Here is a 13,913-nt window from a genome sequence, read left to right as displayed (position 1 = left end):
CTCACTGACTTACCTTCAGGTTTCCAGTCACATCACAGCATGTCTGGCTAACATCTTATCATGGATGGCAGCTAACCACCTGAAGGAAAATCCCAGCAAGACGGAGCTCATATGCCTGAAATTACAGGTTCTCATTGTGTTCTAACCATCTTACCCTCTGAGAACTATTTGTTGTTATTTATGTTCTTGGTCTATTCTCAGCTCATCTTGCAAACCTGATCTGACCATGCAGGCTTTTCCTGTACATCATCCTGAATACATGACTTACTCCCCTCTAAAGACATGACTACTCCCCTCTAAAGACATGACTACTCCCCTCTAAAAACATGACTACTCCCCTCTAAAGACATGACTATTCCCCTCTAAAGACATGACTACTCCCCTCTAAAGACATGACTATTCCCCTCTAAAGACATGACTATTCCCCTCTAAAGACATGACTACTCCCCTCTAAAAACATGACTACTCCCCTCTAAAGACATGACTACTCCCCTCTAAAAACATGACTACTCTCCTCTAAAGACATGACTACTCCCCTCTAAAGACATGACTACTCCCCTCTAAAGACATGACTACTCCCCTCTAAAGACATGACTACTCCCCTCTAAAGACATGACTACTCCCCTCTAAAGACATGACTACTCTCCTCTAAAGACATGACTACTCTCCTCTAAAGACATGACTACTCCCCTCTAAAGACATGACTACTCCCCTCTAAAAACATGACTACTCCCCTCTAAATTGACCACCCTGGTGCTTGTCCAGTCCTTCACATGCTCTGCAACACTGCTACTCATATATGGCTGTATACATCAGTCCCTGATCTAGAATGCCCCAACACAGCTTGTCTGTGTCTTCCTGAGGTTTGCCCGTGTCACCCCACTGGAGCGTCCCCTGGTCTGGTTTAAAACTGTGATGCCTGCTTACAAAGCCAAGAGCAGCCCAGCCCCTCTCTACCTGATGGCAGTGGTCAAATGCTAAACTGCACCTAGAGACCATCAGCACTTAACAATGGTCCACTTGTCCATCCAATTTTCAAGATGCATGAAAGACAAACATGTCTTCACATCAGGGCAGGTGTCCTCATATCAGTTCAGGTGTCCTCACACCCAGGTGGTGATACAAACCTGCAGAGGCTGCAGTCCCCCAGTGTCTTCAATCGCTGCCTGAATGTTCATCTCTTCCAAGAGTATTTAAATTATTAAGCATATATATGAAGTATTTTATCACTGTGTTGTATATTATCCATCTAGGCATCATCATTTACTTTAGAGTTTTTTAGACTCTCACCTATTTGTCTTATTTAAGGATACATTATCTGTGGACAGATGCCACTTTGCCAGTTGCTCTGGATAAGAGCACACACACACTAAATTCCATTTACACTTTCTTTTCCCAGGCTCATTTAGACAATGGTCCTACATTCAACACACACACACACACACACACACACACACACACCCTAACTCACCAAAAAGTAAAAAGCAACTTTTGTTGTCATGTTTTTGATGAGTAAAGCTCTGTTTAGAATTAACCTGCATTAATGAGATTCCCTAACATTTCAGTAACACTGTCCTTTATCAGTAGATCAGTCAAACCTCATGGGTGCAACAGCAATGAAGCGTTTTCAGCTATAAAGCAATGTTAGTAGTTTAAAAGCAGGGAAATGTCTTCCTCTGTTTTGCACATGTACACATAGATCAGGTAATGATAGTGTTACTGGGCATAGGCAGAAAGGGCATTATATGGAATTGAAGACATTGAAACAAAACATAAAAGCATAATTTCACCCCTAGAGGGCAGTCTACAATTGCTTCATGTCGCCATGAAGTTATCACTTAATAACAAACAAATGAAATTCTGTGTAGTTTGCAATTCAAACTAGCTTTGAGAAGAGGCTAAACCTAATTCTTTGAGAATTAGTACAACAGATTGAATATTCCTGTGTTCTGTAATGTTAAGGAGAATGTGTCTGAAAGAATGAGATCACAAATACAAGCAGCTGAAATTTACTCCACAGGGTGTCCGGGCTCTTCATTAGAGATAAGGTACGGAGCACGGTCATCCAGGAGAGGCTCGGTGTGGAGTCTCTGCTCCTCCATGTAGAGAGGAGCCAGATGAGGAGGTTCGGGCATGTGGTCCAGATGCCACCTGGGCGCCTCCCTGGTGAGGTACTCAGGGCATGTCCAACTGGGAGGAGACCCCGGGGAAGACCCAGGACACGCTGGAGAGATTATATCTCGCGGCTGTCCTGGGAACACCTCGGTTTTCCTCCAGAAGTGCTAGAAGAGGTGGCTGGCGAGAGGGACATCTGGGTTTCTTTGCTTAGGCTACTGCCCCCACGACCCGGACCCGGATAAGCGGGTGAGAATGGATGGATAATAAGAAGAAGTGGTAGTAAAAGTAAACATGTTATTTATTCTGCTGCATTCACAATGCATCCCATTGTATTTAATTGTCGAAAATGACTTTTAAAAAAGTTAATGAAAGCAGTCCAAAAGCAAGGAAGAACATGTTCAAAATGAGGGCCCTCGCTTTTGAACTGGTGTCTGTCACACTAGTCAGGAACCAAAGGCACAACTGTGCAGCTTCTAATTCAGTGAGTGTAGACAAGCGCAGGACTAGCAGGACTAGCAGGACTAGCTGATGACCTGTGCTTTGAGTCAGGGCTGCCCGAGAGTGACCAGCTCAGCGGGAGAGAGAGAGAGAGAGCAGCAAGCATGGAGCAACGATCAGGCTGTTGTATTGATTTGTTGCACTGAAGGTCTATCTGCATACAGTTTCAGCTGGAGCTTATAAACTCCAATGGCCTATTAAATGTTCACATGTGTGTATGTATATATATGTGTGTGTGTATGTGTGTGTGTGTGTGTGTGTGTGTGTGTGTGTGTGTGTGTGTGTTTCTGTGTATGTGCGCCCATGCTCATGCTGATGACAATAGCAATGCTTCAGCCTGGTTAGTGCAGGATTAATGTGGGGCGAATGTTGCTGTTCAGTGCTGTGTAATTGCTCTGGTTTCATACCGAAGACGGTTCTGGATGTAAATAGAACAGTTCTAGTTGTGTTGCTTTGGCCTGCTGCCTTATCACAGGGGTCAGACTAGTCCAGACTTAGACAGCCTTAGTTATGGTTTAAGCATATCCAGTTTAACACAGCCTTGGTTAGGTGTTAGATAAGTCCAGTCTAACACAGTATTGGTTAGCTGTTAGACCAGTCCATCATTAGACAGCCTTGGTCAGGGCTTAGGCTAATCTAGTTTAACACAGCCTTGATTATGTTTGAAGGTAATCCCGCCTAACACAGTCTCGGTTAGGTGAGAGGATATGCCAGTATGTTATAATTAGCCTGTGAGCAAGACTGAGGTGTGTGAGTGTGTGTGTGGGGTGGGGAGAACATGCTTGTACCTCAGTAGGCTACTAAACCTGACTGTACAGGTGACACAGGGAAACTGGGAAAATAATGGCCAGAGATTCTTCAATTTAGCTTCCTATTGATTTCTTCCCTATTCCTATCAGGACTCTTTTTCTCTTCCTCCCCTTTGACCAGGAAATTCACAACACACTGAATGTTTTATGCTGAAGTGTAAGAAAGAACACGAGGCCCAGACATAGGGTGAATGAAAAGAGAATAGAAAGACAACTCGGAGTTAGATTTTAGCCAAAGCTGGAACAGGCCCATTTAGATTTCACCTCAGGACATAAAAGAGAGGCGAATACGAAGGCCTTTTTGTCTCTTTCCCTCCTCAGGGATCTCTGTGAGTGGACGTGTTTACGAGCTGTGATGCTAGGGCCTAGCAGCTAGGCTAACTGCATTAGTCATTTTCATGTTTGGGTCAAAAATTTTCAAAAGAGAACAAACGCTCTTTCATAAACGATAGAGCGAGTTTGCCAATAAGCACCGGCAGGTGATAAAAGACAACAACAGTTGGCTTGATTAAAAAATGCATCCATCCAGTCACCACTACAACCACTTCATTATGCACAATGTGACTCCTGCCAAAGTATGACTTTAAAATAATTTCTTTGTGTGTTACTTATTTGCAGCAGTTACACACAAAGAAATAATTTAAAAAATCATACATTGGCATTTCCGGATTTTTATTATTTTTAGATTATGTCTCTTACAGTGGACGTGCACTTAAGATGAAAATTTCAGATCCCTCCATGATTTCTAAGTGGGAGAACTTGCAAAGTCACAGGGTGTTCAAATACTTGTTTTTCTCATTGTGTGTACATATATAAGCACAGACCTATAATGCACTAAATGGGCTTACAGAAACAGGTAAAATCAATAACAATGGACATGGTGTGACGCACGGCGGAGCAGGGAAGGATGAGACATGAATCCTCCTTTTTCTTTCGTCACTTTTAATAATAACGTTTATTGCGCAATACCGCGCACGAAGAACACACAACATGCACACAGCAACGTGTAAACTCTAGACAACGACGAGCACAGGACACTGCGCGAACGCACATTAAATAGACAAACCACATTAGCCCCAAGTGATTACGAGACGAGTCACAGGTGAGACGGATTATCACACGACATAACCACAACCACGGAGAACCACTGATGCAGACGATGCACGTGGACAACGTTGACACACGCCCAAAAGGGAGGGGCCGGGGTCCTCAACGTGACACATGGGACTTAAATGAGAAGGTGTGAACACTAAAACCAAAACAAAACAGCATGTGGAGAACAAAAACATGGAGGAAAACCAAGGTACAGACATGATTGTCAGGGGCCAGACATGACAGCGTATCAGATTTTTTTGTGCCACAGTACATAGTAAGAAACAGGCCCCATCATCCTCTCCTGGAGCCTGTGATGGAGAACACCTCTGATTGGTCACTGTCTGCACACCTCCACACAGACAGCCAACTAGTGTGACTATGTGAAAGACTGCAGTGATGCCCCATGTTATACACACCTTCTCTTCTCACCTTATTCAGTTTCCTCTCTCTCTCTCTCTCTCTCTCTCTTCGCTCCATTTGATACATTTCTGCCACAGCTTCTATGTGCTCGACATATCAAGGCTAGGTGTATCTGCACAGCTTTCAGCAGTGTGTGTGCACCCAGCGCTGGAGATGAAGTTCTCAGCTGCTCACTCACTTTGCTCTGTTACTTGATCTCAATACCTTAGTAACTGTCAGGTTTAATCTCCACAGTTTACTCTCACTGGATAGTCTCACAGTCTCCCTCTGACTGCAGTTTTTTGACTTTATAAACAATAAATATATGCAAATGATCTTTAAATGTAAGGGTAAATTATTATGCAAATGACTGATATATATGCACACGTATGCATGCTGTTTGTCTTCAGGAGTAAAGACAGATGTAAATGTCCTGAAGGGCACATTATTTAAGTCAAAGTTGTGTGTGTGTGTGTGTGTGTGTGTGTGTGTGTGTGTGTGTGTGTGTGTGTGTGTGTTAATGCACAGCAGTTGGTGTGTGAAGGAGAACTGTGCCAAAGGACTGCCATGCTTGGGGAGATTGGGGTACAAAGGTTTGTGCTTGGTTAATTCCTCTCTCCCTCTCAGAGTGCCTGTCTGCTCACCTCATCTCTCTGGGTCACTCAAATGAAAGAGGGAGAGAGAGAGAAAGAGAGACAGAGAGTGAGAGACAGTGAGAGAGAGATTTGAACTGAAATTAAGAATCATTGCTAATCTACTACTTCACAGTGAGTCCATTGCCCGGTGGTACCAAGCGTAGCTGTTCTCTGTGTGCTAGATGAACTGTGTGGTAGGTGAACTGTGTGCTAGGTGAACTGTGTGGTAGGTGAACTGTGTGCTACGTGAACTGTGTGGTAGGTCTGACCCAGGATGATGCTGATTTTCAGGGATTCTCACTGAACTGGTGGCTACACTACATCACACAGGCTTATTGATGCAGGCAGACCCAGTTTAATTTTAATTTAGCATAAATATTTTTTGCCAACAAGATGTGTTTAAACGCAAGACAAGGCACTTAACCTTGCATACGCCTCAAAGTTCAGATTAAAATGTGAGGATTTAGCTTGTGAGCAGCATTTTGAAGCGTATTGAAGCTGATTCGTCCCCAACACACAGGTCCTCCACCTCTACTTCATCTTCTCCCACTCCACACGCTACACTGCTCCACCTGCATGCTACCCAGAATACATCAGAATAATCATCATTGTAATATGCAAACTTGTGATTTTTATTGCAGCTGTTGCTAATGTTCCCTCAGTGCTGGTCGTGTGTGTTAATCACTCATTAGCAGTGGCACTGTGTGTTTATTTGACTTTGTGGGTGTGGTGTTTGCATGTCTTCCACACTCTCTTCAGGCTCTGCAGAGGAATGTCCATCGCTGAGGAGATCTCCTACAGCCACGCCCTCCCAACACACACACACACACACACGCACACACACACACACACACACACGCACACACACACACACATGCACACACACACAGGCACACGGACACACACACGCACGCACACACACACACACACACACACACACACACACACACAGGCACACGGACACACACACACACACACGGGCACACCACACGGGCACACACACACACACACACCCCTTCCCTTTTCTCTTTATCTATGTGTTGGACATAGTGCAGAGGGCTTGACTACTGCAGAGTTCACTCACTTCACATCTTAATCTGTCTGTACTGGACTCTCATTCACTTTATCTCTCTCTCTCTCATCTATCTACCTATCTCTCTCTCTCTCATGGGTCTCTAGGGAGGCTGTGCTCACAATGGTCGGCTGAAAGACATGGCATGGTGCTTTGGGTTTAGAATCTAGAGATGCCATTTGTTTGTGTGTATCTGTGTGTGTCTCTGAGAGAGAGAGAGAGAGAGAGAGAGAAAGAGAGAGAGAGAGACATAATGTTCTGATCATTGTTAGGAGCTTTATAACAGCTTTATAACAGCTTTAGTTGTGTGTCCTCTAAAATGGACATTGCCTTCTCCCTATTTGCAATGTAGTGCACTACTTTAGGATTCTGCCACCTCGTAGTGGTGCCTGACAACAAAGTGTGGTTATATTCAGTGCACTACAAAAACAAATCCCACAATGCACCTCAGTAAGTAGATACAAATAATGTAGCCTAGACAGGCAAAGAATATCCATGGTGTTCTGTGTTGTTTGCTTGAGGATAGAGGGATGGAGGATAGAGGGATGGAGGATAGAGTGATAGAGGATGGAGGGATGAGGATGATGGTGACATCTCACACATCACAGGCCTGTTACAAATGTGAGCAGTAGGTTAACTGAAGAAACTGTTTCACAAATTCTGTTCCCTATAATAGTGCTCTATGTAGTGATCCAGATATTTTATTAAGGGGATAGTGTATAGGGCACCACTTCACAAACACTTCTAAGCATGGTACTAGTATGCACTCTGCTGCTTGTGTGTCTTACAGTAACACATCAAGCTGGTATCTCACATGCTTCATTAATCTGCTGTAAGTGACATTGTTTGATTTACACAGAAAGATCATTTGAAGTGTATTTTAGTATGTGTACTGTACGGAAAAGACACTTGACAGTCTTTGGTTATCCATCACTATAAATATTAACCCATGTTTGTAGTTGCAGGCCTTTTCTTTAGGCATGCTTTCTCTACGTTTTCTTCATTGTCTTACAGATTTATTTATTGATAGATTTTTTTTCCATCTTGTGAGTTGATTATGTTAGTCAATAACATTGCTTTTAGTGATTAGTGAAAGTGAACTGTCAAGTAATGGAAAATAAACAATCACTGACCACTTTATTAGGTACACCTGTCCAACTGCTCATTAACGCCAATGTTGAATCAGCCAATCACATGGCATAATGTGTGAATCATCTTAGACTGGTTTCTTGAACACAACAATGAGTTCACTGGACCAGACTCTCTTATGAATGTTTCCAGTACTTTGTTGAATCTATGCCACGAAAGATTAAAGCAGTTCTGAAGGCAAAAGGAGGTCCAACCCGGTACTAGTAAGGTGTACCTAATAAAGTGGCCAGTGAGTGTATTTTTTGTGTATCTGTATAATATTGCCTTCTGTTGAAACACTTTTTTATTTGTGTATGTTGTTTATTTATTTATTGGAATTCTTTGTTGAAAATTGAAAACATTGGCATTTGGTCATTACAAGAAAAGAGAGATTAGGTGAAGAGAGAATGGGCAGGCTTGTATATAAAGTGTACTTTACATTGCTTGTACGTGTGTGTGTGTGTGTGTGTGTGTGTGTGTGTGTGTGTGTGTGTGTGCGTGTGTGTGTGTGTGTGTGTGTGTGTGTGTGTGTGTGTGTGTGTGTGTGTGTGTGTGTGTGTGTGTGTGTGTGCATTTACGCAGGCATGCAAATGTGGAGGGATGTGAATTGTTGAATACTGTACTGTCCTCTCTGGTATAGTTGATGCTCATTATCTGTGTGTCCAGTGGGAGTTTTGAGCCTATAACAGAGCTCAAAGGACATCCTATGTCATACTGTGTTTTAACCTGTCTTGCTGTGTCATCCTGTGTCATCTTGTGTCATCCTGTGTCATCCTGTGTCATTCTGTGTTATCCTGTGTCATCATGTGCCCATGTGCCATTACAGGGTCTTACCATCATCATTTGTCTTGTATCCATTTTATTTGTAGTGTCCAGTACTAGCAGGAAATTTAGCAATTTCTCCACGTGAATTTATGCCAAAGAATTATGGGTTATCACCAGAACTGTGCCGAATCGCTGTATAAATTAGCAGTAGGATGTGTTTTCCGCATTTTTAAAGCAACAGTTCTCTGAAATTTCACTTCCTGTTGCGTGTGTGAACAGTGCAAGTTACTTTGCTGATAAAGCCCTGCGGCAGAAGCGTTTTAGTACCTCAGCCATGAGCGCTGCTTTGCGTTTAGTGCTCTGCCTGCATCGCCTCAATCTCCTCGTTAATTTTCACTTTAAGCCACTGGCCAATTAATTCACATGGACTCCAATTAACAGTCGGTTACACCGTCGCACAAAAAGGGGGCTAATGAATTAGCCTCGCAATCATGAAGGGCCACGTTCCCAGGCTAAGTGAGGTTAATTGCAGTAATATAACCAGCAAGTCAAAGGAAACGGTGATAAAGACGGCGCCATTGCGGAGGTCAACTGTTTACTGACGGACACGCAGCTCTACGTTCGAGTTCACGCCCTTCTGTGTAGAACCCTACACGGTCGCTCTCTGCGTTCCTGTTTTAACGGTGGAAGTCATCTGCTCGCAGTGATGCTGTGCAGGCATTAGTCAGTACATTAGCCTTATTAGTAATTTATGTTATTATAATGAGGGAAACATTTTGAAGGTGCGTATTAACCAACTGACAAATTGCGACAAATTAATGAACATGCGAATGCATGTGAGATTTCTATAATTTTAACGGTAATAGAAAAACATAAAAAAAAGAGTAGGTCTATACAAAACAGTAAACAAAAAATAAAGAAATGGAGACCAAAGAGCATGCAATTTCTGAATTCTGAACTATGACTCCTTGTCATAATACATATGGCGTTGTAGGCCTTTGATCATCCAAAATAAACCGAAACACAATTTCTATGGAAAAATGACAATAAGAAATCTCTCAAGGAATGTCTTAGACTAAAGAAAGCGATAGTGCTGACACATTTCTTCAGTAAAGTGTCACTGGCATTGACTCTTCCATCTATGGCAATATTGCTGTAATTGCTGTAACTATACAAAGGTTAGAAAACAGTGTGAAATGTTCCTCTGCATTATTGATTGTTACTGGGGCTGAGTTATGAAGTTGCCATGGTGAAACTCTGATTTCAAATGGCCTGATTTAAACGTATAATACCTGCCACTGAGGTTATGGCTAAAACATCTGACCATTCCACACTGAGCACCTTCAGCATATCTCCTCAGCATCCTCCTGCTTTTATTTATTTATTTATTCTGTGGTCATTTACTGGAATTCATACAACTGGGGCAATATTAACAGGGTTGCAGACCGGTTGAATCTGGTGTGAACTGGCTTTTGTTAAGCCCCTTCTTTTGACTTTTGATCTGGTAGTCATGAATGTGTTGAACCACATATGATGCAAATGACTTGGAGACCAGCACACCATAGTGAGTGTGGCAGACAAACACACTGGTTTGATTGGATCTTGAAACCTTTACAATTAAATGTTTTTCTCCATGATGTTGAGTGTCTAATTTGGAGCAGCTGTACAGGAGCATTGGTACTGTATCGAGATGTTGGATATATCGAGATGTTCATCCTGGCTCAGGAAGGCAGTGCACTGCTGTTTTTCAGTACACCTACTTTCACTTATGAACAGAGTATTTAATTGCATGCATTAAAAATACACAAAAATACATTTTGTGTCTTGTTTCAATCCTGAGTGATAAAAAATGTAATTTGTAGATGTACAGCATTCTAGATTTTTTTTACCTGAAATACTAAAATACTATCAAAGTATACATTTTCATCACATTCAGACAGAATAACAATTCATGATTTTCTACAATCTTACCTCCAAACTTCAAACTGTTCCACGAAATCATATCACTTGACATGATGAGATGCCCCCAAACTGAATTAATTGTTCACACTGATGTGTAATGAATTTATTGAATTTAAGGATTTTAAGTATTTCCCATTAGCCAGCTTTAGCAAAGCACTTTATAATGAGAGAAAATACTAACAAACACATTTGTAATAGTTATAATACTGCACTTAAACAGAACAAGAGATGTTAAGAAGATTTTTTTGTTGTTTTTGTTTTGTTTTTTTTTGATAGTTGCAGAAGTTGATAGATTATTGATAGTTTGTATATAAACCCGTATTTCTTCACAGGGCTGTGTGTGTGTGTGAGAGAGTGTGTGAGTAGGGATGTGGAATGTGAAGTTTCATGCTGTGGATGGTTGAGGTGACAGAGAGGACATTCTTTGTGTGAGCCTCCATTGACTTCCACTTTGCTCACTGCATGACTGTACAGTCGATCACATATGAAACATACGTTATTTATAACACGGCAGATAGAGTCACTGCATATTTCTCTCCTTTTTAGAAAGGACTTACAACTACGGGGGTCAAAAATAAATCAATATGTTTTGTTTTTTTACAGAGCAGGTCAGTGTCAGTGTAGGCCAAGCGAATATTACATTTAAACAGTTTTGATACTCTCTGTCTGTCTCTCTCTCTCTCTCTCTCTCTCTCTCTCTCTCTAGCTACAGTACAGTTATAACATATATGGCAACTGGATTCTTCCTGTGCAATTTATCTGATCATGAAACTGATACTATTTATGACTATTAAGGAGATACTATTTCTCCTAAATATAACAGGCAGGTGCAACATGAACTGATTGATTTTGTTGCTCTTACGTTTGACCCTAGGATGTCAGAATTCTTATCTGCAAGTATTATAATATGTATGTGTACTAGTGTAGTTCATTTCTTCATGGAGACAAATACCAAGTTATTTCTTACATTTATAATGGAGAGAGACGGCTAAGTCTAGGACGGGTGGACATGTGAGAGGGGGACACCCTGTGTGAGCGTCCCTCTTTCAGCTTATTGGACCATGGCATCAGGGGGAGGGGGGGGTGAATCAGTGCAGTGTGAGGTACAAGGTGGGACTCTCCACCTCACCATCTTGGCTGTGTTTGTGTGTGTTCCACCCCCACGGTAACCAGCTTCACTCTCCATCTCAATATTAAAATGTCTACTATTGTTTTATGTGGGTTGGCACAGTGCTCCCAAAGTCACCTGCAACATAAATCCGTGTGTGTGTGTGTGTGTGTGTGTGTGTGTGTGTGTGCGGTGTCTGGCTGTATTCTAGGGGTTAGGGTGAAACATGTGCAGTATGTCTTGTCTATTGAGCGGCGCTTGCAGACGTCATCTCGTCCTTTCGGAGGAAGCTGACTCAGTGAACAGCAGCCTGACTGAATGAGTGATATTACAGGAGCCTGTCTAGGAATACCAGCTTAAGACCCGCAGCCACAATCAGGGATTTCAGGGAAAGAAAGTGGAAATGAATATTCTGAACCGCACAGCCAGCTGGGAGCTTTAGGCTGCAGTAACAACAGTGAACAAAAAGGGAAAAACATGAACTGGTTACAGATAAAATAATTTTTCATTCATACAGCATGTCTGTTAAATTGGTGGAAAGCAGTTTAATGATTGTCTGTGAAATTGCAAAAAAGCAGTTGAAGTGATCCAGTTTTCATGATTCTGTTGGAACATCCGTGTGATGAGAAGTGAACGCATCTTTAAAGCTCCCTGGTTGTAGCTCTAAACCTTCAGCACGCGAGTGTTCGCATACAATACTATTACAGTACTAGTGACTCACACCTAATACACAGGATCTCATGCATGAGTGTAAAACATAAAAAAATGTTTTTTTACTGACAATAAAAAAAGAATAAACAATTTTGTTATATTTGATATTTTCGTTGTAATCTAACAGACTGGGCTAAACATTTTTAACAAAGAAATCTGGTGCTGTTGGTGGAAATGAAATGGCAGATCACTAGTGATCCAAGGTATGAAGTTATTGAGGACATGAGCTAGATTCTGTGCCGTGAATGTATTGTCTATTTATGGATGTAATTTCTTTACATGTATGTGTAGGTGTTGAGTGTGTGTTTGTGTGTGTGCAAATGAAGCTGTGAAGTGTGAGGCGAACTGAGCAAACAGTCAAGTGTGTGTGTGTGAGAGAGAGAGAGTGTGTGTGTTCCTGAGCACATGTTGTTGACAGATCAAAGGTCATTTCATCACAGGTCAGTCACATGTGTTGTATGAAACAAAGACACTAATCCCATGCAGTAATATGTCCGTTAAATGAACTGATCCTCAGTTTTTCAGACCCAGCAGAACACAAGCACGTCAAATGATGATTCAACTCGTCAGAGCACCAGTATCAGTACATGTCTTTGTCTAAAAATTGGAAGGATTATATCTTTCCCTATAATCTTCCCTGATAGGGTCGTTTTGTACTGGAATTTGTACATAGACTTCAAGAGAAGGCACAGATCACCATTTCTCATCCAGACCAAATGGTCTCACTGTCCTCCTCCGACATCAGGGCTTAGGTGGAGGCCGACTGTTGTGGTCCATCTATCACTGTGCTCACAGCTGATGGAGCACCCGGAGGGTGTGTGTGATAAGACGTCCCTCCCACGTCGAGACATCCGTCACCATCAGCGGACCACGCGTCTTAACGATGGCTGACGGAAGAGGCTGGGAACAAGGCAACAGCGAAGCGGCGAACGTGGCGTAAATTGTGGCGGGTGTAAACCGTGGCAAGTATCTTCCGGTATTATGTCGCTGCCCTCCGGAGTTGTAGCTTAGGCTGTTGTGATTCGGATTAGAGTGGCATTGGGGTTGTTGCCTAACTACTTCAGCATGTGCCCCTGCGTCCGGCTGCACACGTCTGCAGCCCCGGGTCTTCCTGCCCCGGGTCTTCCCGCCCCGGTCTTCCCGCCCCGGTCTTCCGCCTGTCTGTCAGCGCATCCTCCCCCCCCCCCACCTCTCCCACACTTTCACAGGAAAAACCACTTCAGCACTTTATGGACCTCAGGATGAGCTTTTATTGATCACGGCGCATCACGACAAGCGCAGGGACGGGGGAGGGGAAAAGGGAAGGAGCAGTGGCTTTACTTATTCACGAGACCTCCCCACAAACCCCACGCAGCCCCGCCCCTCAGCCCCCCCCCCCCCCCCCCCCCCACCCCCGCCCTCCCCACATTCCACACAGCCACCCCTTCCCTTCTCTTTCTTTCACCGGAGACAAGAAATCAATGGCCAGCCAAAGAGCACCGTGGGCCCGCCTCCCAGCGACAGAGATTTGGGTTGAATACATAATCAGAGATTATAGCATATAAATAGCGAGAGGTGTGACGTGGGTAATGTGGGTTTTAATAACCCTTAAAGGGCTTAATAGTGTTATCAGG

This window comes from Brachyhypopomus gauderio, chromosome 21, assembly GCF_052324685.1.
Source record: "Brachyhypopomus gauderio isolate BG-103 chromosome 21, BGAUD_0.2, whole genome shotgun sequence".
NCBI classification, from domain to species: domain Eukaryota; kingdom Metazoa; phylum Chordata; class Actinopteri; order Gymnotiformes; family Hypopomidae; genus Brachyhypopomus; species Brachyhypopomus gauderio.
The sequence above is the reverse complement of the archived record's forward strand: the minus strand, read 5'-3'. Positions refer to the sequence as shown.